The sequence below is a fragment of the Macrotis lagotis genome, chromosome 5 (genome assembly GCF_037893015.1).
Source record: "Macrotis lagotis isolate mMagLag1 chromosome 5, bilby.v1.9.chrom.fasta, whole genome shotgun sequence".
NCBI classification, from domain to species: Eukaryota; Metazoa; Chordata; class Mammalia; order Peramelemorphia; family Peramelidae; genus Macrotis; species Macrotis lagotis.
Window position 1 is genome coordinate 2,544,430 of NC_133662.1, and position 26,712 is coordinate 2,571,141.

A 26,712-nucleotide genomic window follows, 5' to 3' on the forward strand; every position below is an offset into this window, starting at 1 on the left:
GAACTCAGAATTCAATACAATTCTTTCATCTTCCCCTTATGGCCCTTGGGGCATGCCTCTTTTATGAATTGATCACATTTCATTTTCTCTTCTATTTATTGCTATAAATTCCTTCATATGACTGTGGTAGAGTAGCAATTGTGTAGAACTAGGGGAATCAAGAAATTCAGGTTCTAATCCCAGGTCTACCTTATTCTACCTTATCACATTCATCTTTGCTACATGCAGGGTCAATTCTCACTGGAGATTGAATTTAAAACTTTTTTCATGTTTTCAGCCTGTAATCTCTCTTAGACATATTAACTTCCCAAGTTTACAATTTATTTTATAAAGGAGGACTTCCTTTTACTGGCTAAACCTATCTCTTTCAAGCTTTTAATTCTTAGATGTGGGTATCTGAACAACTTCATGTAATTTTATGGACTTTGATCTTGTGCTCCCTTATCTCCTATCTTTTTACTCTGGTGAATCCTAATTCTTTCCTAATTCTCATGTGAAAGTTTTTGCGGCAGTTACTCAGTGGTAAAGTGCGAAATTCCTGGAGAGCAAAGATCTTCCTGGTTTCTTACTTCTCGCGTCCCTTCCAAGATTGTAGTAATCTCCCTCGCGTGTGTCAGCTGCTCCAATAAATACCTGTTGTTTGATTGACAGGCTGTGGCAGAAACAAGCAGGGAGCTTTCCTAGGGTCCGAAGAGGTGGCTTCGAGTGTCTGCTGCAACCTGGATGCCATTTCTTGTTTGATTTGGGGCCAACCGTTGAAGGTCGTTAGGTTTCATGGTCTCGGTGCGGCCTGGGGCTAGTCCTTCCTTCTACTCTCTGCCGGGACCGCCGGGCGGAAGGCAGGTCCGGTGCCCGCGGGCTGCGTTTGGCGGGGTCACAAAGCTCAGCAGAAAGTTCTTGGCAGTCATGGGCGGATAAGGTCCTTGCTGCTGGGCCGGCCCGATCCAGTTACCCAGGGATTTGCAGAGCGCCCGCCGGCCCGGCTCCGGGAGGCAGAGGGCGGCTTCTCCGCCCTGACTCTCCGGAGTGGCCGTCTCGGGGCGGACCAGTCCTTCCGAGCCTGCCCCAGCCCTCCCGTCCGCCGGGCAGCTCTCGGAGCCTGCAGGGGCTGAAGGAGGGAGGGCCACCCCGCGGGGACACGGTGCGCGGCGTGCAGCCGAGCCCCCCGGGGGGCCGGGGGCGTCCAGGGCTGCCGCCTCCTCCCTGCGCTGCTGGGGGTGGCGGCGGGGTCCGGAGGAGAAGACACGTGGGCTGCAGGGGCTTGGGCGAGGGGAGAGTCCGGGGAGGGAGCGGGAGAAGGGGAGGAGGCGGCGCCTTATTTGCATGGGCCGCGCACCGGCCGCCAATCGGAAGAGGCGGGGCGGTGGCCCGCGCGCCTTTCGGGAGGAGACTGACGGCTCAGCGGACCTCTCCGCGTCCGGTCCTGCGGCTGCTGGGGGCGGGGCATCTCCCCGCGCGGCCCGGGCTGAGTGGGGGGGGAGGGGGGAGGAGGTGGGAGGGGTGAGGGACTCGGGCCGGCTCTCGGGCTCTGCCAGTCAACGGCGGCGGCGCACCGGCGCGCGGGCTAGCGGTTGGGTACGGGGGCGAGCGGGCGAGCGAGAAGGAAAGAGCGCCGCGGCAGGTAGCGCCCCTGGGCCGGAGGCGTGGGGATGGGCCCGCGGGAGGCGGTGGAGGCGGCAGCTGCGGCCGCGGCGGAGCTTGGGGCCGGGGCCGGGCACCGCCTCCCGTGCCCCCCCCATGCCGCCTCTCTGCGGGCCCGGGGGAGGAAAGCGGGTCGTGCCGCGTGGAGCCGGGGCTGGGAGCTGGGCGCGCCGCGTGTGAGTGTCGGTACACCTCGTGCGCGCGCGCGCGCGCGTGTGTGTGTTGTATGTGTGTGTTGTACATGTGTGTGTGTGCACGCGCGCGTGCCCTGCCTTGCTCCCCTGCGCCTGGCGCCCGGGTGGCCCTGGGCGGGCTGGAGGAGCCTGGGACCCCGCGCGCCCTGAGGCCAGCACCTTGGGAAGCCCTGGCCCCCGCCTCGCATCTCCCTGGTGCACGGCCCTGCGCCCTTCCCAAAGGCGGTTTTTTTATTCGGGGGACACTTGGGGGGACTCACTCTGCCCTTTTCTTCCCCCCCCCCCAAGCCAATGACAGGTTGCTCCAGTTTGATTCTTTCTGCCTTTTGTGTCTTCCTCTCCTTCGGTTCCAAGCGTGTCTTTCTTCTCTTCCCCCCGTTGCAGGAATTTGCCTCTTCTGGAGGACCAATGTCCAGTGTTGTTGTCTGTCCAGTCAGAGGCTGGGGGAAGGATATTATCAGATCAAAACTCCGAGAGGTAATGTGTCTGAAGTTCGAGCGTAAGACTTATTATCTCTTCCCGAAGCTGGAAAAGAAAACTCCACTTTCCTGTTTAATTGCGCTTGAGAGACAAGAAAAGTTGGGGACTTTAGCCTGGAATTGAGAAATATACTGGTAACTAGTGACAACTATAATTTAGGATTTCCTCACCTTCATTGATTTCTTCTACTGTGTCAGTGTTCGAGTAATTTTCTTGAAGTTAGCCAAGAGCTTTGAGCTCTCAGTCCTACATCTGCTCCTTGTCTCTCTTTTGTCTCCGTAGCCTAACAAGGATCCCTTTTGGTTTAGAGTTTCCATAGAATGTGAGGTAGCTTTTTTAATTATTATTTCACCTGTCTTTGGTAAATGCTACCACCCTTTTTTAACAGTGATGGAAAAAATCAATGCTGTTTGAATGTTTAAATGATGTTGAAAAGTGCTGCACTCATGTTTTTAGTACTCTAATAATGGTAGAAGAGAATTGAGAAATGACTGCACTGCACTACTATATTACAATAGTAGTTTAAAGATGTTCTAAGGTTACTCAGTCTGAAATAAAATTATACAAAAAACCTCTATTTTTAATTGGGCAATGGCAATTTAGCCTTTAATTGTGTGAAGGGTTATATAATACGCCTTTTGGAAAATCGAACATAACCAGAACTTAAAGTTCTATCCTCTGTAAGTAGATCTAATCAGGGAACATTTAGCTGGGAGGTCTACTTTTTAGGAGAATGCTTGTAACTAAATCATTCTATTTCTTGAAGATTGATTTAAAGAGGAAATGCTGTGGGAAATCATTTTGTATTTGGGACAAGTTCCTATGTATATTTTGTGACTTTAGCAAAATAAAAAGCATTTAGCTTTTAATTGAATTCTATTTCATGTTTTCAGCAGAACTTGGAATTTTTTCTCAATTTTGGGTTTTCAGAATGTTCAAATTATTTGCATTGAAGAACCCCCCCCCCCCCCCATCTGATTAGGTTGCTTTGCTTCTTTAAGGGAAGACCTACAAGAATCATTATTATACTTAACTTCCAAAAATTCTTCTTGAAGTAATATAGTACTTTGCCCTTTTTAAAAATCTTGATATGGATTATTACAAAGAAACCAGTATAGCTGTTTAAGAGTGGTATGGCATAGAAAGGAATGGTGGGGGTAGGGTTAAGACAAAGTATCTAGAAAATAACATTATATTGATGAGAAACCAGTTACTGTTTCTATATTTTGTCTTGTTGAACAGTATACTATACCATATGTAAGTATGCATGAAAAATTAAGTATATGTGTGGAAATAGTAAGAGATTAAAAAATCTTTGGGAAGTAATAGGGTGAATTTTATTTAAATTACTTATCAAGAAGACCTGAATGTATTCACATTTCTTAAAACTGCCTTGTTTACATATATGTTCCTTAGTCAGATATGTTTCAATTTTAGAAAGGATACTTTGAAAGTAGTTTTTAATTTTGATCTTTTTTCTGTTTAAAATATAACTTATGTCACACAATTGGATGAGTATTTAATTTCCCCCCCCTTAACTTGAATTGGTCATTTACAAAGTAATGAGATAGTTTTAAAATAGCCCGAGTTTTTGAAGGATCCTTGTGAATAATCATTCAAAGTAAATATATTTTTCCAGCTTTCTCTTATTTAAACATTATGCTTCTCTGTTATGATTCTTTTCTTTTATCCAGAAAATCAGTCATTTAAAAAATTCAAATATATCTCTATTTGAATTTTTTCTCTATCTTGGTTATATATTAGGGATTTAAAAAATAAATATACTATTTCAGCCAGACCAATTTAAGAAACTCAAAATAATGTGATTATTTATGCACTAATCCATTTATTCATAGACTGCTTTCTTTTTCCTTTGCAAGATACCAAGGTCACACAACTGATGTGTCAGTTGTCTGAGTTGAGATTTGAACTCAGGTCCTTCTGAGTCCAGGGCGAATAATCTTATCCACTACACCATCTACCTGCTTTTTTAATTTTTTTAAATAACCCATAAGGAACCTATGGGAGCCTCATCATCTTAGGCCATTAATATTGTCCATTGTTTTCCATTTGTATTTTCTTGATTTTTTTCCCACCTTGTTAGTATATCATATATAGTTATCAATCATATATCAAATTCAAAATTAAGTACATGTTTAATTATTTTAACATCACATATTTCATAAACATTTCTAATTTTAAATAAATTAATTTTTAACCAATATTCTTTTTGAACTTGTCTCTACTTTTTTTTGAGTTATTGGTCAGCAACCTTTCATTTCATCTGTATCTTTTTATTCATTTTTTAATTTTTTTTTGCAAGGCAGTGGGTTTAAGTGACTTGCCCAAGATCACACAGCTAGGTAATTATTAATGCTGGATTTGAACTCAGGTCCTTCTGACTCCAGGGCTGGTGCTCGTTCTGCTGTGCCACCTAGCTGCCTCTTCATCTATATCTCTCTCTCTCTCTCTCTCTCTTTTTTTTTTTTTTAGGTTTTTGCAAGGCAAATGGGGTTAAGTGGCTTGCCCAAGGCCACACAGCTAGGTAATTATTAAATGTCTGAGACCAGATTTGAACCCAGGTACTCCTGACTCCAAGGCCGGTGCTTTATCCACTATGCCACCTAGCCGCCCCATCTATATCTCTTAAGGAAATTCCACAGGTAGTTTTGCATTGGATTGTCTTAATAAAGTTGTAGCTCAGAGAGATTAAGGGTCATACAGTTTACTTCAGAGGTGACACTTGAAAACCCAGAGATTCTCAAATTCTACTACAAAATGCTGCCCTTAAAGATAGAAATATATGCTAGAAAATAAGATCTTATAGTGAAGATGCTAAATAAGGGATAAAAAACAATTATTGTCTGTTAGATGATTCTTAAGAGCAGGAACCATATCTTATTTATCTTTATATCTCTAGGAGCTTCATTGGAAAATTAGAATAATATAATTTTAGTTTTAGAGTTTAGGGATACTATGGTGGCCATTTAGTCTAATCTCCTTGTTTTACTCATGAGGACACTGAAGCCTACCCAGTGGGACATACATGTTGAACCCTTCCTATAAGTCCCTTCAACATAAATTTTATTATTTCTAAAAAGATGTACTTTTATTACTTAACTGCTTACTTATAAAAACAATTTATCAGGAAATAATTTAATCTTTTGAGTTTATGATACTACAGAAATTGTATACATTTTATAATCTAACTGAATTTTATATTTGTAATATTGGTTATGTTTGGCTTTCTTATGTTGTGATAAGTTTTTAGTATATATCCAAATTGAAGAGTATAAATTAGTAACAGGCCAAAAATTCTTAAGTCTAGTGCTTAGTTGATTTGCTTATTCTGTGCTGAAATTATTTTTCCAGACATCATATTTATAAAAGCATAAGGAAACTTAAATTTTTTATAGGGAGAGGTCATTGACTTGTAAATTGTTATAACTATATAAGAACACAAGTCCTATTCAGACTTTTCTCCTATCAAAGGTCAATGTCATTTACAGAGAGAACAATTTTTAAAACTTTTCAGAAGTGTAAGACCAGTCCTGCCCAAATGATATAGGCTATATAATTCACAGCATTATAACTTGTCTTTTTTTTTTTTTTTACGAAGCCCTAGGGGATAGTCTGCTTATTTAAAGCAGTGTTTGTATAAAATTCAAGTACTACAAAAGAATTTAAATTGATTCTAACTCAAATTTAATTGCAATCTATTTCATAATACATTTAGGCTTTTAACTTTCAGGTTTTTTTTTTAAACTGAAACCTCATTCTTCTGTTGTAATTTGTGATCAGTTAGGTTAAAAACAATAGAAGATGAAAATTTTTTTCCATAATTTTTTTTTGTCTTTTCCAAAAATATCTAGCCTTCTGAATACTTTTGATCAGAATATAGGACCACAAGGGGGAGTTTATATAACTGCAGGTTTTATGTCTACTTTTTTATAATTGAGATAGAGGGGGAGGAAAAGGTTTTAAAAAATAGTAATAGAAATTGAATTCAGTATTTTAAGGAAAGAAAGAAGAAAATAATGAAGAGTTAGAAATTGTTCTGACTCCTTTTGAGCTATGGAGTGAAATATTGAGTTATAAGGAAGCAATCATACATGTGCAAGTTTGTTAAGCGACACAAAAGGGCTTAGATTATGTTGAGTCCAAGAATGTATAGCCAGATGAAATTGTGGCTTAATTTTCTTAAGTTTCCCAAATTATTCATCAATAGAGAATAAACAAAGAACATATTTGGGTTTTTTTAAATGAACATAAATTTCTAAAGGAAAGATGATAAACTTCTAGACTTATGGGTAACATTCTGTTTCAGGTCTTACAATTAGCATTTATTAAGCACTTGCTGTGTCCCTGGCTCTTTGCTTAGTAAGACAGACAAAAATGAAATAAATTCCTACTTTCAAGCTACTCACATTCTGTCAAAGCAACATGTATATTTAATATATACAAGGTATTAGATAGTAATTAGAAAGTAGTTGGGAGAGAAATTAGTAACAGCTGGGATGTTAAAGAAAGGCATAGATGACTCCTGATCTAAATTCTAAAAATCCCAAGGAGTTCTAAGAGGTGAGGAGGAGGTGCATTTTAGGAGAGAGGAATAGCTAATGCAAAAGCATTTAGACAGGAGCTAGAATTTCATTTCATTTCAACAGCATGAAGGCAAGTTTATCAGAAGCATAGAGTACATGGGGTGGCTAGGTGGCACAGTGGATAAAGCACCAGCCCTGGAGTCAGGAGTACCTGAGTTCAAATCCAGGTCTCAGATACTTAATAATTACCTAGCTGTGTGGCCTTGGGCAAGCCACATAACCCCATTTGCCTTGCAAAAACCTTAAAAAAAAAAGTATAGAGTACATGGACAGGAATTATGTATAATGAGCCTTGGAAAAGTAGTTTGAAACCAAATCTGAAAGGACTCTTAAATGCCTAATAGAGGAGTTAACAATTCATGAGAAAGATAGAGAAAAGACCACTCCCTTTTTCCTGGAAATGGTCAAAACTGGGCTGAATTTTTCAAATTAATCTACTTCCAAAATTATATATCTGCTTTTATTTATCCATCTGTGCATAATAGAAAGCCAGTTGAGATATAAGCTCAAAATTAAAGACTGAAAGTGTTTCTGCTTCAAGTTTTAAAATATTGTTACTGTTGGGAAGGGGGAGTCCCAAAGATTATTGATGCTTTTAGCATCAGGTATGTGCTAAGTGAGGATGGAATGTTCTTTTATGTATGTTAAATATTAAGCAATAAAATGATTTCCATGTTTAACTTTTAAAATAAGACACAACAAAAGCGTATTATATTTTAACATACAACATTGGCTTGTAATTTTTGGCTCCAATTCAGAAAATCACTCATGCACTAGGATGGCAGTAATTCATTGATAAATGTTGAAATTTTTCTTGAAGGGAGTCAGCATGATGTGGTGTAAAGAGATCTGGACTTGGGAGGAAGGAGAATTGGACACTAGTCTCACTGTACCACTGACTGTGTGGCCTGGGACAGATCACCACACCTCTCTGGACCTGAGTTTGCTCATCTGAACTGTTCAAGAAGAGGGCTAGGCTAGATAATGATGTTCAAGATCATAGTCAGCTCTCTTCAACATATGGTGCTATGGTTTTGTGAATTGTACATTTTATCAAAGCAGATCTGGGGAAATTACCTGAGGAAAAACTTTGTTGTATAGAAATACATTAGGAATTGCCCATGTACTACGTGTAAGATTATCTTTTCCAACATTCTTTAAGGTTGAAAAACCTTACTTTTCAAGTGAAAAATAGAACATTGATACATACAGGAGTTAAAAAAATAAAGTCCCTGATGTGGCTAGCTAGGTGGTGCTGTGGATAGATCACTTGCCCTGTAGGCAGGAGAACCTGAGTTCAAATTTGACCTTAGACACTTACCAGCCATGTGACTGGGCAAATCACTTAATCTCAATTGTCTACAAAGACCACAAACCAAAACCTAAACAAGACTCTCTAAATTCTGAAATGAAAAAAGAATGATACTCTTCTATCAGATGCTAACCTGTCTTTCTGGACTCTTTGTCCCCACTCCTTAGCTGTTTGTAGTTATGCCACTTTGCTTTGAAATTTGATGGAAAATTTTTTGGCTAGGAATATAGTTTGACCCAAGGCAGAATTGACCCAAGGCAGAACTGACAGATAAACTCTTTTTTCTCTCTTTCAAATCCTAGTTATGTCATCTGGGAAATGAGATTGCTATCTGGCACCAGCTTTCTGGGAATTGAAAGTGATTATTACTTATAAATAATTATGCACCTACAGTGTGTATTAAGTGCAGTACAAGCATGAACAGTCCCTTCTGTCATGAATCTTCCAGACAAAAGAGATCAGATAAATATGTCACTAGTTGAATTTTCTGGGTGGTTCTGTTTATCCTGCTTCAGTTGGAAAAGTTGGTACTTGTAAACTATATTGATTTAGGGCAGTACTAAAGTAATAATTATGGCAGTCTAATTTTGTTTATGCATAAGAACAGAGGAATATTCTTGCTTAGATATCTGAGATCATTTAATTATGGTTCACCCCATGGTCTAAAGTAGAGTAAATAAATTTCATTGTACAACTTAGAAAAAATTACATCATAAAAGAAATAACTAAACAGAGAGCATTAAATTTAATATATTTTTCTAAACAAGTTAAGTTCTTGATATTCTTTACAACCGAAGCAAAATAATTTATTTAATTTTTCAGATTAATTTTGCAGCTATCTTAAAAACTAATTTGGTTATTGATATACCACTATAAATTAGAGTATATGTTGTTGAAGTTATTGGAAAGACAATTGTCCTTAATTAAACAGATTAATCAAGGTTACTTGGGAAATGTTTTTTTCCACCTATATTGATTGGAAGAGCTTCATAGATCTATAAAACTGCTTTATTTGGGATTTATTTCTTCAGTACTTCGATTGGTCAGTAACTATAGATTCTATGAACAACTCAATAGAGTAAAGTGATAATTTATACTTCAATCTGTAACAGAAAAGATTACATGCTGTGCAGATTTTTAATTTGGTCAGCTTGAATCTACTACAATGACTCTCTTAAGTCTTTAAATGAGAATTTAATGATTAATGTACACATAACCCAAAATTATTATACTTATAACTCAAGATAATACACAATTACATATATGAGTTATAACCCAAAATTAATATACTTTTAACCCCAAAGGTATACTATTATAAATATTCATGTATATTAAGAAAAACATCAGAATAAATAAAATGAAAGATGAGCAATATTCTGGCTGGCTGGGAAAGTCTAGTCACAACACAGCTTCCAAGGTCTTGATTGGAAAAGTCCCTTTGATAGAGTGTCTTCACCGAAGAGGGTGACTTCCAAAGCCCACATTCCCAAGTAAGATATTTATAGAATTCACACAAAAATGGCACATGTCTAAGGGTTTACAAGACTAACCTCAGTGAACAATGAGTTGTCTCAATCCAACTCAATGATCCATAAGTTTTGGCCAAAACACCCTCAGATCCTGAGTACAGTCACTTTTTCCAATTGTCTTGAAGTAAAACACCCAGGGAAGGGCCAAGTCCCCAGGTTTGGACCCCAAAATATGTTTACTAGGAATGTTCCCCCAGCACTCTGTGCTGTGCAACATGCTTTGGTCAACATGCTTCAGTTCAGTGTGCTTAGGAAGTTCTCCTTGGACCAAGAGGGCTGATAGGGAAGATCTCAACCCTTCACCCTTCACGGAAAAAGAGATTGTTTTACTTTGTTTTAGACAGTGTGTGTGTGTGTGTGTGTGTGTGTGTATATATATATATATATATATGTATATATACACTGCTTTAAGATCATTGACCGTTTTTTCCCCCACATATGACAATAACATTTGTAATTTGAATGTTAAACTCTTTTTTTTTAGGTTTTTTCAAGGCAAATGGGGTTAAGTGGCTTGCCCAAGGCCACACAGCTAGGTAATTATTAAGTGTCTGAGACCAGATTTGAACCCAGGTACTCCTGACTCCAGGGCCGGTGCTTTATCCACTGCACCACCTAGCCGCCCCTTGAATCTTAAACTCTTAGAAGCATTGTATAAGTTGAATTATTATCCTTATTACTTCACAAAAAAGCAAATTTCATGAGATCTAGCCAAATCCATTTGAAATATTTGTATTTATAATTATTTTGTTAAGATGCAGACTTGAATCCAACAATACATATCTTTGTTTGCTTTAGTATTGATAGCATTAAGATAACTTGTGCAGATAGCTAATCGAAACATTTCACTTTGGTCAAATATTGGGCATTACTGCTACTTGTTTTCAACTTCTTCCTCTTAATTCATATCCTGAAAAAAAAATTTTTGCTTACTTATTTTATAATTAATTATTTATTGCAAAGAATTTAGAGAAAGAACAGTTGCTTTTGAAAGCTTTTTTTTTTCAGTAGTGACTGGGTGTTTAAACTTTCACTAGTTTAAGATCATAGAATCATGGATTTAGAATTGAAAGGTATTTTAGAGGTCATTGAATCCAATCTCATGAGGCTCAGGGAGGTTGTCCTAGTAAATGTCTATGCAGGATTTGACCTCAGGTCTTAGTAGATTACACTGCATTTCACATTTTTTTGTGCTTAAAATTCTACTGTAGTGCTTCATGATGGTATAGAAATGAGCCTAGATTTTAAAAGACTGTATTATAAGAGTGTAAGACCTAGAAGATCCTACCAAACAAGAATAACTTTGAGAACAAGTACTGACTGATAGCTCTATCTTCATGTGTTCATTGCCTGAGAACCAGACTAAGTTGAGTTGAGAAAGGCTTTTATATAGAAGATTGGCCACTTGATGATAGTTTTTCTTTTCAACCAGGGCATCTAATAAAGACCATTTGATAAAGTATCTGTTGACTGGAGTACCAAAGTAATGATTCTTGAAATACTGAAATACATTTCATCAGAAAACAACCAGCTTATTTAAAAAATGCTTTTGTAATTGTATGCCTTCCTTGTAAAGGATCTGTAATGTCTCTCTTGGCCTGTTGATAATATAGTAGTTAAGTTTCTCATAGTTGTTTGAAGAGAAAAATAAAGTAATTTGTCTAAGGTCATATAAGTTTAATGTTAGAAACTTGAATTGAATTCTGAACTTCCTAATTCTAAGTCTAACATTGACCAGTACCCCAGCTGCTTCTATAACTTGCAACATAATCAGTTAGTAAATAAGCACTTAGCAAATGTTTGTTTAATTGAATTGTTGAAAAAATAGCTGGTAAACCTTATTTTGAAGGAATTATTGAAGGATGCTTTTGATGTAGCTATAAGCTTGCTTCTAGCAATTTAAAGATTTTTCTCTGATACCCTTCTTTTTTTAAATGGATTTTTATTTGTATCTTTTGTTTTATATCACTCAGATTCCATGTGTCTCTGATCCTAAGCATTCCTAGAAAACCTAAGAATATAGCAAAAGTTTTTTTTAAGAGGAAGAAAAGAAAAAAATCAGCAAAATCAATCAACATTCAGAAAAAAAAATATGATACTATATGAAAGTTCCATGCAGGTGGATCCCCACCTTTGCAGAAAAGGAGAGCTGTTTTCTCACATCTCTCCATAGAGGCCAAACTTGATCTTTATATTTTTCAACATTCAGTTTTGACTGTGTTGTGGTTGTTGTTTCTTTCACTTTTATTCTTTTATCATGTTTGTTGTTTTTTCTGGCTGTGCTTATTTTATCAAGCTTCCATAAGTTTCTTTTCAGTATTTTCATTGATCATTTATCATATTTATCATTCCTTCAGCACAGTAATATTCCATTTCATCCATGTGCCTCAGTTTGCTTAGTTAACTTCCAATGGTTCATCAGCTATTTTGTTTCTAGTTTGCTTATACAAAAAGTTTTGTTGTTGATCTCTATAATCCTTTCTGTTTGTTGCCTACCTTGATGTATATACCTTGCAGTGTTATATCTCTGACTTATGGATATTGTAATCACATTATTTGCCTAATTCCAAATGGTTGTCCCAAATACACAACTCCTCTTCCATCTGTAGATTAGTATGTCTCATTTCAACTCTTCCAACTCTGACTATTCCTGCTTTTTGTAATCTTTGCTGATTTGCTGGATGTGAGAAGAAACCTCAGACTTGTTTGATTTCTATTTATCTTATTATATAGCCTTAGAACATTGTTTTATATGATTGTTATTAATTTGCATTTCAGATTTTGAGAACTGTTCACACCTCCTGATTATTACTGAAATGACATTTTATATATCCTGCATTAATTTGTTGTTAACATTTTTTAATTTCATGCACTCAGAATTTCTATTTTATTTTTATTTATTTATTTTGTTTAGATTTTTCAAGGCAGTGGGGTTAAGTGGCTTGCCCAAGGCCACACAGCTACGCAATTATTAAGTGTCTGAGGCCGGATTTGAACTCAGGTACTCCTGACTCCAAGGCCGGTGCTCTATCCACTGCGCCACCTAGCCACCCCTATTTTATCTTTTGTTATTTTCTCTATTCCTTGTTTGATAAGTCATACCTCACTTAAATCCAATTCACTGGCAGGTCATGGCATCATCTTCTTGATATCATAGTCCTTTTAGAGAATGAAGGGCAAATAACATCCTTAATCCTAACTCTGAAAGATAGATGATCTGCTTCACTTCTAACATTTTGAGGCTAGATCTTTAATATTTGAGTCACCTATACATTTTGAATCTATTGTGGAATGGAAAAAGATTTGTTCTTATTTTTAAGGTACAGAGAATAATCTTATTTTGGGGTATTCAACTGTCACTTCTATGAAGATACTAAATCTATAGCTAGAATATTGATGATTTTTAAACTTCAAGTCTCAATTTTCTAATTGACATTTCTAAGCCAAATTCTGCTAGCACCTCAAATTAAATGAGTTTGAACCTGTTTATCTCTCCTCCCATTTCCCTCCTCCAGAATTAAGAAGGAATTTGGTTCTTTTGGTTCTCATTTCTCTGTATCAGTGACACTATTATTCCCCTAATTTCTCAGGTTTGAGACCTTTGTTATCTTTTACTTTTTCCTTACCTCCTAGATCTAGCCAATCCCCAATGAATTTTATATATACATATATATATATATATATATCCTATTTCCATTTTAATGTCATTATTCTGCTTCATGTATTTATATCCAGAAGATTTTCACAGATCACCATTATATTTTTGAACTTTTATATAAGACAACATTATGAAATCAAGATGCTTTTGGGGGTGGCTAGGTGGCGCAGTAAATAGAGCACCAGCCCTGGAGTCAGTAGTATCTGAATTCAAATCCAGCCTCAGACACTTAATAATTGCGTAGCTGTGTGGCCTTGGGCAAGCCACTTAACGCCATTGCCTTGCAAAAACCTTTAAAAAAAAAGATACTTATGGCATAGTGGGAAAAAGCATTGGAGATAATATAAAAAAGTGATTCAGCTATATAAGAAGAGCTGAGCAATTCCCTAACAGAAAAATGGTCAAAGGCAATGAATAGTTTTTAGAGGAAGAAATCTAAATTATCAAATGAGGAAAAAAAAACTATCCCAAATCACCTTTAATTAGAGAAATGCAAAACCACCCTGCTATTCCACCTCATGCCCATCAAATTGGCAAAGATGACAGAAGAGGAAAATGACCATTGGAAGGATACTAGAGCTATAAATTGAAACAGTCATTCCACAAAACAATTTGAAACTATGCCTCAAAATAACTAAACAAATAATATACAAAATAAGATATATATATGTATATGATAAATTGAAGATAACTAAGATTTTATTTGGAATTTAAAGGAAACCAGGAATACTATGAGAAAATATTGGACAGCTAGAGAAAAGAAATGTCCAGAGTGAAGAAATGAAGTGTCTTGTTTGTGGAATAGCCTGGAGGTCAGTGTCACCAAATTGAAGGGTATATTTTGGAGATTAAGGTATAAGATGTCTGGAAAGGTAGGAGGGGGCTAGATTTTAAAGATCTTGGAATGCCAAACAGAACATTTTGTTTTATCTGCTCTGCTTTTGTAGACATCTTCATGATTCAACTATTTATTTGAACATATTGTTGATCAACTTTGAAAGATTTGAGTGGCAGCTAGGTGGTACAATGGATAGAGCACTGGCCTTTGAAGTCAGGAGGACCTGAGTTCAAATATGGCCTCACACACTTAACCTAGTTGTGTTGGGCAAGTCTCTGAACCTCATTGTCTTGCCAAAAAAAAAAAAAGAAAAAGACTTGAGAACTGATCAATGTAGTAACCAAGCATTTATTCTATTCAGAGATAGCCACTTTCAGTTACATTTGACAGACCTATTGGCATATTGTTTTTGAAGGATTTTACTATAGCTTTTTGAAGGGGATGTCTTCTTGTTCTAGAAGTAGTTTGATTTTTTTTGTCGGAGTTAAATGATTTGCCCAAGGTCACACAACTAATAAGTGAATTTAAAACTCAGTTTTTCCTGACTCCAAGGCCAGTGTTCTATTCTTTTGGACTAGCTGCCCCTGTATTTCAGAAGTTTTTAACCTTTTCATCATGTACTCTGAGAATACCTATCAATCATCATCTACAGAGAACCTTTCATAAATCTTTAATCTGGTGCCTTCTCTCTGTTATTTCCTATTTACTTTCTGTATAAATTCCATGATCATAGTTGTTCCTATGGTTTCTCCTTTTTGAGGGGGGAAGTATCTTTCGCCTTTCTTTGTATCCCTAGTGCTAAACATAGTGTCTGCCATATAATAGGAGTTTTAAAAATGCTTATTAATCTTTCCTATGGTTGTTTTGGGTTGGTGACTCTGCAATAGTATTCTATGGGGATTTGTTTGGATGTTTTCTAAGTTTATTTTCATCTTTATTGCATGTAATTAAAGTGGCAAAGCTTAGGTGTTAAATATTTGAATAGGTTCTTCCCAGTAAGCTTTGACTTCAGAATGCCATTAAGTCTTTTGATATATAGAGCCACAGCTTTCTTCTGGATAGCATCTTCCTGAATTTAAATCTGGCCTCAGACATAAGTGTGTGACCCTGGGCAAGTCACTTTACCCTGTTTGCTTCAGTTTCTTCATCTGTATAATAAACTGGAGAAGAAACTGCAAACCATTCCTGTGTCTTTGCCAAGAAAACCCCAAATAATGTCATGGAGCGTCAGACATGACCAAAAAATTATTGAAGAACAAAAAAAGTGATTAGTTCTATAGAGGACACTGAAAGCAGTATTGCTTTATTTTGATTTTCTTCTAAATGTTCATGTTTTTCTTCTCAAACTCAACCACTACTCCCAAATTTCCAGAAATTTAGTACCTTTAATCTTCAAGGGATAAAGTAAGCTAACAGTTTTTTGTTTGTTTTAATAAATTCCTCTAAAGAAATATTTTTTCAGCATCTAGAGACTATATACTTTCCCCCACCTCTACCAGCTATTTTTTTATACTGCTGATTTACTGAAATATACCATGTGGAGGGTGCAAGGTTTCCTCATTTGTAAACTGAGAGTACTAATAGCAAAAGAATGAAGGCAATGTTATTTGACCTTTACCAATTCATCTGTAGTATAACCTGACTTTTTTTTCTTTACCTCTTTGTAAGTCTTCTATTTAGTAACCTGGTAGCCAGATAATATTAGTATAAAGTTGCTAGAGGGTTATTATTTACTGTTCTTGGTGGGGGGGGGGGAGTTTGCTTTTTACCTCTCAAGTTATTTTGCATACCATGGTTTTAGGAGGAAAAAATGGTGGAGGAAATAGAGAAATACCTGGGTGTTGAGAATTAGCTCAATTTTTGGCACTGTGCCAGGAACCTGGATAACAAAGCTTGGACTGTACTTGCCCTGTCAATTTCATGGGATTATGTTGATGGAGAAAAGCATAATAATTATTTGATAAAGGAAAAATACAGTATGAATCATAATACAGTTACCATTACCATTAAGGACAAATTCCTATAATAGTTATATGTATTTCTTTAGTGAAATCAGTATTTACAAAGTGTTTTTATTGATATAATTTGTTTTCATATAATTTTATTTCTAAATGTATCTCCTTCTTAGCCTAATGAGTCATCCCTGATAAAAAAGATAAAATTGAAAAAAAGTGAATAAAACCATGTCTAATATTCTGTATGTAACATGTCAAGCCTGACAGTTTATACAGTGTTCTATATTCATAGTCCCAGAGGGAATGCATTTTTCTCAACTCTTCTCTGAGGCTATGCTTGACCTTTATAATTACATAACATTGTTTTGTCTTTTTTAAAAATTTAAAAATGGGCAGCTAGGTGGCACAGTGGATAGAGCACCAGCCTTGGAGTCAGGAGTACCTGGGTTCAAATCTGACCTCAGACACTTAATAATTACCTAGCCATGTGGCCTTGGGCATGCCACTTAACCCCAATTGCCTTGCAAAATCTTAAAAAAAATTTTTTTTAAAAAGATAAAAATTTAAAAATTTTATTTCCATGTACATTGTGGTAGTTACTGTATATATTTTCCTGATTCTGCTTATTTTATTTTCCATATTATGCAAAGTTCTTCCTTTGCTCAGAATTCTTCGTAGTAATTATTTTTTGCAGCACAATAATTTTCTATTACCTTCAAATACTGCTATTTGTTAAGTTATTCCCTAGTTGATGAGCATCTACAGTTCTTTTATTGTGAAAGTAGGGCTGGCTTCTGTCTGAAGCTATTTTTCTTTAGGTATGCAAATTTACTAAGGGCTTGGAAATGTCTGGGAGAGAGGAAGCTGACAACATGGTTCAAGGACCTGGGAGCTGGGGACAGAAGCAAGAACAGGAAGAGAGACACATGGGGCAGACCCAGTCTGAGAAGAAGAAAACTCAGTGGGGCAGACATATGAAAGTTGGATAAGGACACAGGCCAGAGAGGATAGGCGACTCATGGGCACCAGGGACAGGTGTGTAGTACTTGAGTTGTAGATGGATGAAAAACAGGAAGACACAAGGAAGCAAACACACAAGCATGGTAGGTTGCAAACCAAGTCGTTTTCATTTGAAGGGCTGTTTTCTTTTTTTTCTTTTGAGAGAGAAAAATGAAGGAGCACAATACTTTTTAGTGAAGTTAACATGGGTGTTTTTTTGATAGGTGAATTTCTTTTAGAATTTTTTATGCAAAGTTAAATTTGCATAACAGGAGAACTGTTGGTCTGTACTTTGCAATTATTTACTGGGACAAAAAATTGTTTCTGTGAATATTTTGGTGAATTATGGTACTTTTCTTTCTTTGGCTTTTTTGAGGTATAGGTATAAGGGTAGGGATATTTAGTTTCTTAGGTTTTTAATAGGTCTTAAAATTTCTTTACAGAGTGGTTATACTAATTCATAGTCCATGCTGTCATGAATTAAACTGAGGAAACAAAGATTTGAACTTCGGAGCAAAACAGTTTATTAGCCAGGCAAGCAGTTGCCAATCAGTCAGGTCTAAGACCTCCTCAGAGGGTACAAAGGATACCATTTGACAGTTAATAAGGCTTTCTGATAGTCAATAATAAAGAACCAATCAATTTACCAATCTTGAATAACATGGACAGTCTCTCTTTCTGATTGGCCAGCATTTTACAGATCTTGTGGTTATTTCAAGAATATCCTGGTACATTCTGTGGTTATTATAAAAACATACCACAAGATGTACGGAACATCTTGTGGTCAGCACCTACTACCCCAATTTCCCAGAATTATATCAACATCTCAATTTCCTCATAATCATATGATTTACAGCAAAGCAAGGACCAACTCACAAAATGGAAGTCAATCACAAAATGGAAAAAACTAAATGAAATGGAATTAGTTTTGGATTCAACTGTGTATTAGTGTGCTTTTCTTTAAGAAATCTTCCAGCATTGATTATTTACATCCTTTGTCAACCTTGTCAATTGGCTGGCTTTTTGAAGCAAACCCCAGAGTTATTTTGATTTACATTTCTCTTTTTACTGGTTTGGAGCCATCTTTCATATGTTAATTGTTTCTATTCTATTTTTGGAAATTATAATTTCAAGTTGTTCTTGTCTTGTGGTCACTTACCTATTGGGGAATGGCTCTTGATCTGGTATTTTTCTGTTCTTTATCCATCTTGGATTAAGAAACTTTACACAGAAATTTGAAGCAGATTTTTTCCAGTTTTTTCTTTTCTTGGGTATACCAATTTTGTTAGCACAAAAGCTTTTCAATTTCATGTAATCAAGGTTACTTATTTTGTGATTATTACATTCCTTTGATTAATAACCATACCTATGAAAGATATTTGATCTCATTTTCTTTTAATTGTTAAAAATGATGTGACATTCAAATCACATTCATTTTGAGGTAGTTGAGTTCCAAAGTGGAATGTGAAGGTCTAAACCTAATTTTAGCCACTGGCTTTCCAGTTTTCTAAACAATGTGAACATTGGGTTATTGAGTTTCATTATTTCTGATTCTTCAGTTCTTCCTTGTTTAATGTGTATCTCTGATTTGCTTTAAAAAATTTTAACTCTTCTGTTTTCTATCTTTTAAAAAATTTTATTTATTTACGACAATGGGGTTAAGTGACTTGGCCAAGGTCACGCAGCTAGGCAATTATTAAGTGTCTCAGTCCGGATTTGAATTTAGGTTCTCCTGACTCCAGGGCTGGTCCTCTATTCACTGCACTACCTAGCTGCCCCCTAGAGAATAATAATCTTAACACGGAGTTGTTGTAAGGATCATATGAAATAACATGTATAGCACTTTATAAAGTGTTTTACAACCACTATTATATGCCAAATTACTTTGATAATTATTGCAATATATTATAATTTCAGGTCAGTAAGTGCTATTTTGCCTTTATTACTACTTGTTTTCATTATTTTCTTTCTGATTCTGGACCATATATTTTTTCAAATGAATTTTGTTTTATGCAGCTCTGTAAAGTGCTACTTCCTTGGTAGTTTGATTGGTATAGTACTAAATCTTTAATTTAATTTAGGTAGCTTTATAATATATATATATATATATAATGTCAGCCATAAGCAAAGAATATTACTAAATTGCTGTCTTTAATATTTTAAAAATGTATTCTAATTGTATCCATGTGAAGCTTAAAATATGCCTTGATAGACTGAGTCCTAGCTATTATATGCATTTGTTGTATTTCTCTTTTTATTATTTTCTTTCAGATTTTGTTACTGCTATATAGTAAAGCTTTTGATTTTGTAGATTCATTTTCTGTCTTGCTATTTTTTTAAAACTATTGTTTAAATTAGTTTCTTTTTTTCTCAGTTTCTTTATTTGCTGATGTTTTCTAAGTAAACCATCATGTCATCAACTATTAGGAATGACTTTTCTTTGTTAATATTATCACTTTATTTCTTATCTTACTGCTATTAACTTTTCTAGAACTATGTTTGGTAGAGGGAACTTTTTTGATTTATTCCTGAATTTATTGGAAAAACTTTTGGTGTTTCTCTGTTGCAAATAATGCTCGTTCTTTGTTTTAGATACACATTTTTATCATATTAGAAATGACCCTTCAATACTATGCTTTGAAGATTTTTTACTTTTTATTTTATTTTGGCATGAATGAATATTGTGCTTTTTCTGATCTTTGGATATAATATGTTTTTTGGATATTTGTTCATTCATTCATTCATTTGGCTTTTTTTTAAGGCAGTGGATTAAGTTATATGCCCAAGATCACACAAATTGGTAATTATTAAGTGTCTGAGGCCATATTTGAACTGAGGTCCTCCTGACTCCAGGGCTGGTGCTCTATCTACTTGCCACCTAGCTGCCCCTGGATATTTAAAAAAAATGGTTAAATGTTCATTGTTTTCCTGATTTTTAGTTATCACTTGCAGAAATCTAATTTGATCATAGTGCATAATTTTTTTACTGTGTTATTGAAATCTTAGAATTTCTGGAAAATTTGATACAGATTTACATTATTCCTTCTTGACTTTCTTTTCATTTTTTTCTGTAGGGCTTGTACCCACCAATAGAGTTGGTCTATAGCTGCCTCACTTTCTAAGTGAAAAACCTCCAGCAAAAGGACAGCTTCCCTTTTATAGGTTTTGGGGAGTACAGTACCCAAAGAGCAGAACAGGGTAGGTGAGGAAATAATAAAAGTGATTTTTGGTTTGGTGATACTATGGGATTGAAGACAAAATGACTGAGGTGTGAAAAGCAATATGATTGGTTGGAAGTTGAGAATAAGGGACTACCAACAATACCTTCTTTCTCTTTTATGACTCATTGTTTGAGTTCACCTGCAAGGTCAGAGTTGGTGGGCCATATATCCTTGAAGAATAGTTTGGTGGTGTATAGATACTAAGCAGAGTCCCTGGTGGTAACTTTCATTCCCCCAAAGATAAATGATTTCCTTGAGGTAATAATAATCAACAGAACTGGATTTCTAAACTTAACTCATTACAGGCCCACTGAACTTTTTCACCAAGTTTTACAGAGACTGATGACTGTCCTTTGTTCTCGAAGAAGACCATGACATCAGAGAGGTGATGGCTATGACAAGTATATGAATTGAATTTGAGTGAGGTGGTGCTGTGCTAAGTCATCAGTCTTGCTTTCTCCTCTTAGATCTAGTGGCCAGATATGAATCAGGATGACTGGAGATGGTCCTGGATGTAGGACAGTCAGGGTTGAGAGACTTGCACAGAGTCACACAACTGGTTTCATGTCATATGTCTGAGGCTGGATTCAAATTCTCATCCTCCTGACTGGCGCAGTGGGTAGAGCACTGGCTGTGGAGTCAGGAGGTTCAGAGACTAAGTCAGAGACAAAATCAATTAACTTAAATGATCCATAAAAAAGTTACAGATTCAATGTAAGTTTTTCAGTATTCCCTGTCCCCCTATTTTTTATTGTACATTAGGAAATATTTTTCTTTTGAGGTCCTTTAACTGTTTTCTAAAATTCACAATTTACAATGGTTTTATTTGATACTAATTCAGTGATTTGCTTTTTGATTCATTGATTACTCAAGATACCATTATTAAGTTTTCTTTTAGATATGCATATTTTGCTTATTACTTTTACTTGAGCTAATTTGACATTTCATTCTCCTTTATTCCCTTCTCTACTAAACACAAATAAAAAGTAGGCTTCTAGATCAAGTTCAAGCTTTGCTCAAAATTACGTGTAATTTTGCTTCCCTTAATATTTTTATTATGAAGGACAATTCACAGTATCTTGTAACATAGTGAATTGGTTATTTTGTCATCAAATTTAAACATTTTTTAATATGTTAAATGTACTGTATGTGTTTTTGTGCTTGTGTATGCTAAATTGAGGAGGTTCCCTGGTACTTGCCTGTGTGCTTTGTACTGATTGCATATTTTATTGTCTTTAAAGGATATTTTTAATATTTCTGCTTTTTTATATTTAGTTGTAATTTCTCTGAGACTTAGCATATAATCATTTTTGAAAAGATATCTTAAATATGATGCAGAAGTCCTAAATAAAATACTAACAAGGAGACTACAACAATATAGCACAAAGATTACATATTGTGACTAAGTGATGTTTATACCAGAAATGCAGGAAAACCATATCAATAACAAAAATAATTGATTATGTCAATAGATGCAGAAAAAGCTTTTGGTTAACTGCAATATTCTAGAATTTAAAAACACTTAAAAGCATAGGTATAAACAAATTTTCCCTAAAATGGTAAGAAGCAGCTACCTAAAACCATTAATAAGCATTATTTCTTGTTGTTTTAATTTTATTTTTTCCAATCACATGCAAAGATAGTTTTCGCCATTTATCCTTTTGTGAGTTCCACATTTCTCTATCACCCTCTCTTGCCCCCTCCCTATGTCAGCAAGTAATATATGGTCATATTTAAATATTTCCATATCATATTGTAAAAGAAGAATTAGAACTAACAGGGGAAAAGCCCATGAGACATAAAAAACATTAAAAGTGAACATAGTATGCTTTGCTCTGCATTCAGACTCCATATTTTTTTTCCCCATGACAAGTCTTTTGAGATTGTCTCTAATCACTGAATTGCTCAGAGGAATTGTATCCACCATAGTTGCTCATCTCACAGTGTCTTCTGAGATGCTGTTATTGTATACACTGTTCTCAGTTCACTCAGCATCAGTTCATGCAAGTTGTTCCAGGTTTTTCTGAAATCAGGTCACTTGCAATTTTCTTACAGAAAAATAGTGTTCCCTTAGCATTCATATACCATAATTTGTTCAGGCATTCCCCAATTGATGGGCATCCCTTCAAATTCCAGCTCTTTAGTTGGAGCTGCTATAAATATTTTTGAACCTGTGAGTTTTCCCCCTTTTTTATTATCTCTTTGGGATATAGACCTAGTAGTGATATTACTGGAATATTGACATAACTCAAAGATTATGCCCTTTAAGCAGAGTTCCAAATTATTCTCTAGAAGGGTTAGATCAGTTCACAACTAAATAGTGGCCCAGCTTTCTCACATCCTCTCCAACATTGATCATTTTCCATTTTTGTCATTTTAGTCAACCTGATAGGTGTGAGGTGGTACCTCAGAGTTGTTTTAATTTGAATTTCTCTAATCAGTAATGATTTGGAGCATTTTTTCAGATAACTAAAAATGGCTTTAATATATTCATCTGAAAACTGCCTGTTCATATCCTTTGACCATTTGTCATTTGGAGAATAACTTGTATCCTTCTAATTTGTTTCAATTCTCTATCTATTTTAGAAATTAGTCCTTTATCAGAAATACTAGCTGTGAAAATTGTTTCCCAGCTTTCTGCATTCCTTCTAATCTCCGTTGTATTGGTTTTATTTGAGTAAAACTTTTTTCTTTTTATTTTAATATTTATTTATTCTCTTTTTGTACAAATAATTTTTTATACATTAATAAAATATTCTTGTTTAAGAGTAAACAGAATACCCCTGCCCCCCAAAATATAGACTCGCTTGAGCGATAAAGTAAAGGGGAGAGAAAAAAATTAAAATTAAAAAAATAATAGTAATAATTGTAGGTATGTCCAGGTGGCGCAATGGACGGAGCCCCAGCCCTGGAGCCAGGAGCACCCGAGCCCATATCCAGCGCCATGCACCCAACAATCATCCAGCTGTGTGACATACAAGCCACCCCAACCTCACTACCCTGCTAAAACCGAAAAAAGAATAAAAAAGACCCCAAATAAAATAAAATAGTAATAATAGTGGGGGTGGCTGGGTGGCGGACAGAGCATTGGCCCTTGAGCCAGGAGCACCCGGGTCCAAATTCGTCCTCAGACACCCAAAGATCACCGTGCTATGCAGCCCCAGGCAGGCCACACAGCCCCATTTGCCCTGTACCCCCCCCCAAATAATAATGATAAAAAATGTGCTTCAGTCTTTGTTCCAACACCAACAACTCTGTCGCAGGTAGATCACATTCTTTATGGTAAGTCCATCACAAAAGTTACTTTCATATTTTTCCACCATTGCCATTGCTGATCACAACTCCCTCCTTTCATATTTCTCCACTACCATGTATTATATTTTTACTCTCCTTTCACTCTGACTCTGCTGTAGGGTATCTGAGTGGCACAACAGACAGATCCCTGGTCCTGGGGCCAAGAGGCCCTGAGTCCCCATACCACCCCTTAGGCCCAGAGTCCACCTGGCCCTATGGTCCTGGACAGGCCATCCAATCTCAGCCCCTTGCAAGAAGTAAAAAGGAAAATGTGTTATATCTGACCACTCTCCCCCCATGGTCCATCCTCTCTTCCATCACTCACATCCCCCCCTTCCCCCCTGTCACCCCCCCTTCTTACTCCAGATGCCTGTACCCCATTGAGTATATATGCTGTTTCCTCTCCTAGCCACCTCTGATGAGAGCAAAGACTCCCTCATTTCCCCTTGTCGGCTCCCCTTCCATATCATTGCAATAGCTCATTGTAATAAAGAATAAACTTATTATATGAGATATCTTGGTCTATTCCCCCCTCTCCTTTTTCTTTCTCCCATTACATTTCCCTTTTTTTCTATTGACTCCATATTTACACCATATTTTATCTTCAAATTCAGCTTTCTCCTGTGCTTCAACTATAAAAGCTCCTTCTACCTGCTCTATTAACTGAGAAGGTTCATATGAGTATTATCAGTGTCATTTTTCTATGCAGGAATACATGCAGTTCATCAAGTCCCTCATATTTCCCCCCTCTCCTTCAATCTCCATGATTCACCTGAGTCTTGTATCTGAAGATCAAACCTTCTGTTCAGCTCTGGCCATTCTAACAGGAACATTTGAAATTCCCCTGGTTCATTGAAAGTCCATCTTTTTCCCTGGAAGAGGACAGACATTCAGCCTTGCTGGGTAGTTGATTCTTGGTTGCATTCTAAGCTCTTTTGCCTTCCAGTATATTATATTCTAAGACCTATGAACTTCCAATGTAGTTGCTGCTAAGTCCTGTGTGATCCTGACTGCAGCTCCACAATATTTGAACTGTGTCCTTCTGGCTGCTTGTAATATTTTCTCTTTGACTTGGGAGTTCTGGAACTTGGCTATAATATTCCTAGGGGTTGGTTTTTTGGGATCTCTTTCTCGGGGGGATTGGTGGATTCTCTCCATTTCTATTTTGCCCTCTGCTTCTAAAATATCACGACAATTTTCCTGTAGTAATTCTTTGAAAATGATGTCAAGGCTCTTTTCCTGATCATGACTTTCAGGTATTCCAATAATTTTTAAATTATCTTTCTTAAGTCTGTTTTCCATATCAATTGTTTTTTCAATGAGATTTTTCACATTTTATTCTAATTTTTCATTTTTTTTTTTTGTTTTGAAGTATTGATTCCTGATTTCTGGTAAATTCATCAATCTCCCGGAGTTCCATTCTTTGTCTGAAGGATTTGTTCTCCTCAGAGAGTTTTCTTATCTCTTTTTCCATCTGGCCAATTTTGCTTTTTAAAGCATTTTTCTCCTCAATAACTTTTTGAACTGTTTTATCCATTTGACCTAAGCTGGTTTTTAGCATGCTATTTTTTTCAGCGTTTTTTTGGATTTCCCTGACTAAGCTGCTGACTTCATTTTCATGTTTTTCCTGCATCTCTTTCATTTCTTTTCCCAGTTTTTCTTCTATCTCCCTCATTTGATTTTCAGTCTTTTTTGAGCTCTGTCATAGCCTGAGCCCAAATTCTGTTTTTCTTGGGGTCTTTAGATGCAGGAGCTTTTGCTTCCTCATCTTCAGACTGAGTATTTTGATCTTTCTTGGGGTCATGAGCCTGGTTTTGGGGTGCTTCCTGAGCTTTTGGGACACTCACACAAGGGTCTCAGTGTGTGAGGCTCTGTCCTCCCTCCTGGTCTGTGAATGACCATAAGAGCCCCCCCTCTATCACGGGGCTGAGGTGGGGGGGCTGCTGTTCTGTGGGGGGGCCTAGACTGTGATCAGGATCTGAATGTGCTCAGAGCCCCAGAGTCCTGTTCCAGGGGCAGAGGGCAGAGCTCTGCAGTCTCTCTCTCTTCACTCCCCTCCCTAGGTTCAATGGGCTCATGCCCTGGGGGCTCCTGCTTACTGCTCTGCCTGCTTCTGTTCCTGGATCTGGGCTGCCGAAAGACCATGTTGCTCGCTGTGTGCCCTGAGGGCTGGGCTCCATGTGCTTGCTCTGGCAGAGGTTCCCCCCCCCCCGTTCCCCAAATTTGTGCCTGGTGCTCCTCAGGGTGTAGCTCAGGAAACTCCCCTGCTGCTGTGAGCCCAGGCTCCCAGCACCCTGGGGCTGCCTCCGGGAGGCTGAAGTTCTTTTGCTCTGATGGGCCACCCCTCTGATGGGCTGCCCCTCCGACCCCAGGGAGCAGAGCTTTTCTGCTCTTTTCCAGGTTACCTTGAGTATGAGAACTGCCTCACTGGGTCCCTCTGTGGGTTCTGTCTCTCAAAAGTTTAGTTAGAGTCCTTAGTATGGAAGTTTTATGAGAGAGCTTCTAAGAGCTGTTGCTCTCTTGTGGCCATCTTTGTTCTGCCTCTGAGTAAAACTTTTTAAATTTGATTTGTAAAAATTAACTATTTTGCAATTTATAATCTTCTCTCTCTTGTTTGGTCATAAACTCTTGCCCTCTCCATAAATCAGACAGATTTGTTCTCCTAATTGACTTATGGTATCACCCTTTATGTCTAAATACTCTACTCCTTTCAATCTTATCTTCGTATAAGGGTATGGTCTATGCCTAATTTCTGCCATACCATTTTCCAGTTTTCTCAGAAGTTTTTGTTAAATAATGAGTTCTTATCCCAGAAGCTTGAGTCTTTCTCTGCTTCTTAGCCATTTTCAGACAGTTTCGATGAGTGCTACTTTATATTATAGTTTTAGATCTGGGATGGCTAGATCACTTTCCTTTGTTTTTTTTTTTCATTAATTCCTTTAATATTCTTGACCTTTTGTTAGCAGTGCATTATTTGTTTCTTAGCA

General features: G+C 36.9%; 1 protein-coding gene across 7 annotated transcripts in view; it reads left to right on the top strand.

Moving 5' to 3' along the window:
• The window catches only part of FKBP5 (FKBP prolyl isomerase 5), a 209,689-nt gene that overhangs the window by 36,335 nt on the left and 146,642 nt on the right, over positions 1-26,712 (top strand). For 3 of the 7 annotated variants that reach the window (XM_074236453.1, XM_074236454.1, XM_074236448.1), the window contains exons 1-2: positions 1,525-1,621; positions 2,220-2,312. The exons of 1 other annotated variant lie outside the window; for it this stretch is intronic. The gene's annotated coding sequence lies outside the window, so the exon portion shown is untranslated. Of the gene's footprint in view, positions 1-1,524; positions 1,622-1,794; positions 1,818-2,219; positions 2,450-26,712 lie in introns of those variants that run through there. 3 more of the 7 variants (XM_074236452.1, XM_074236451.1, XM_074236450.1) reach the window with 3 other exon arrangements.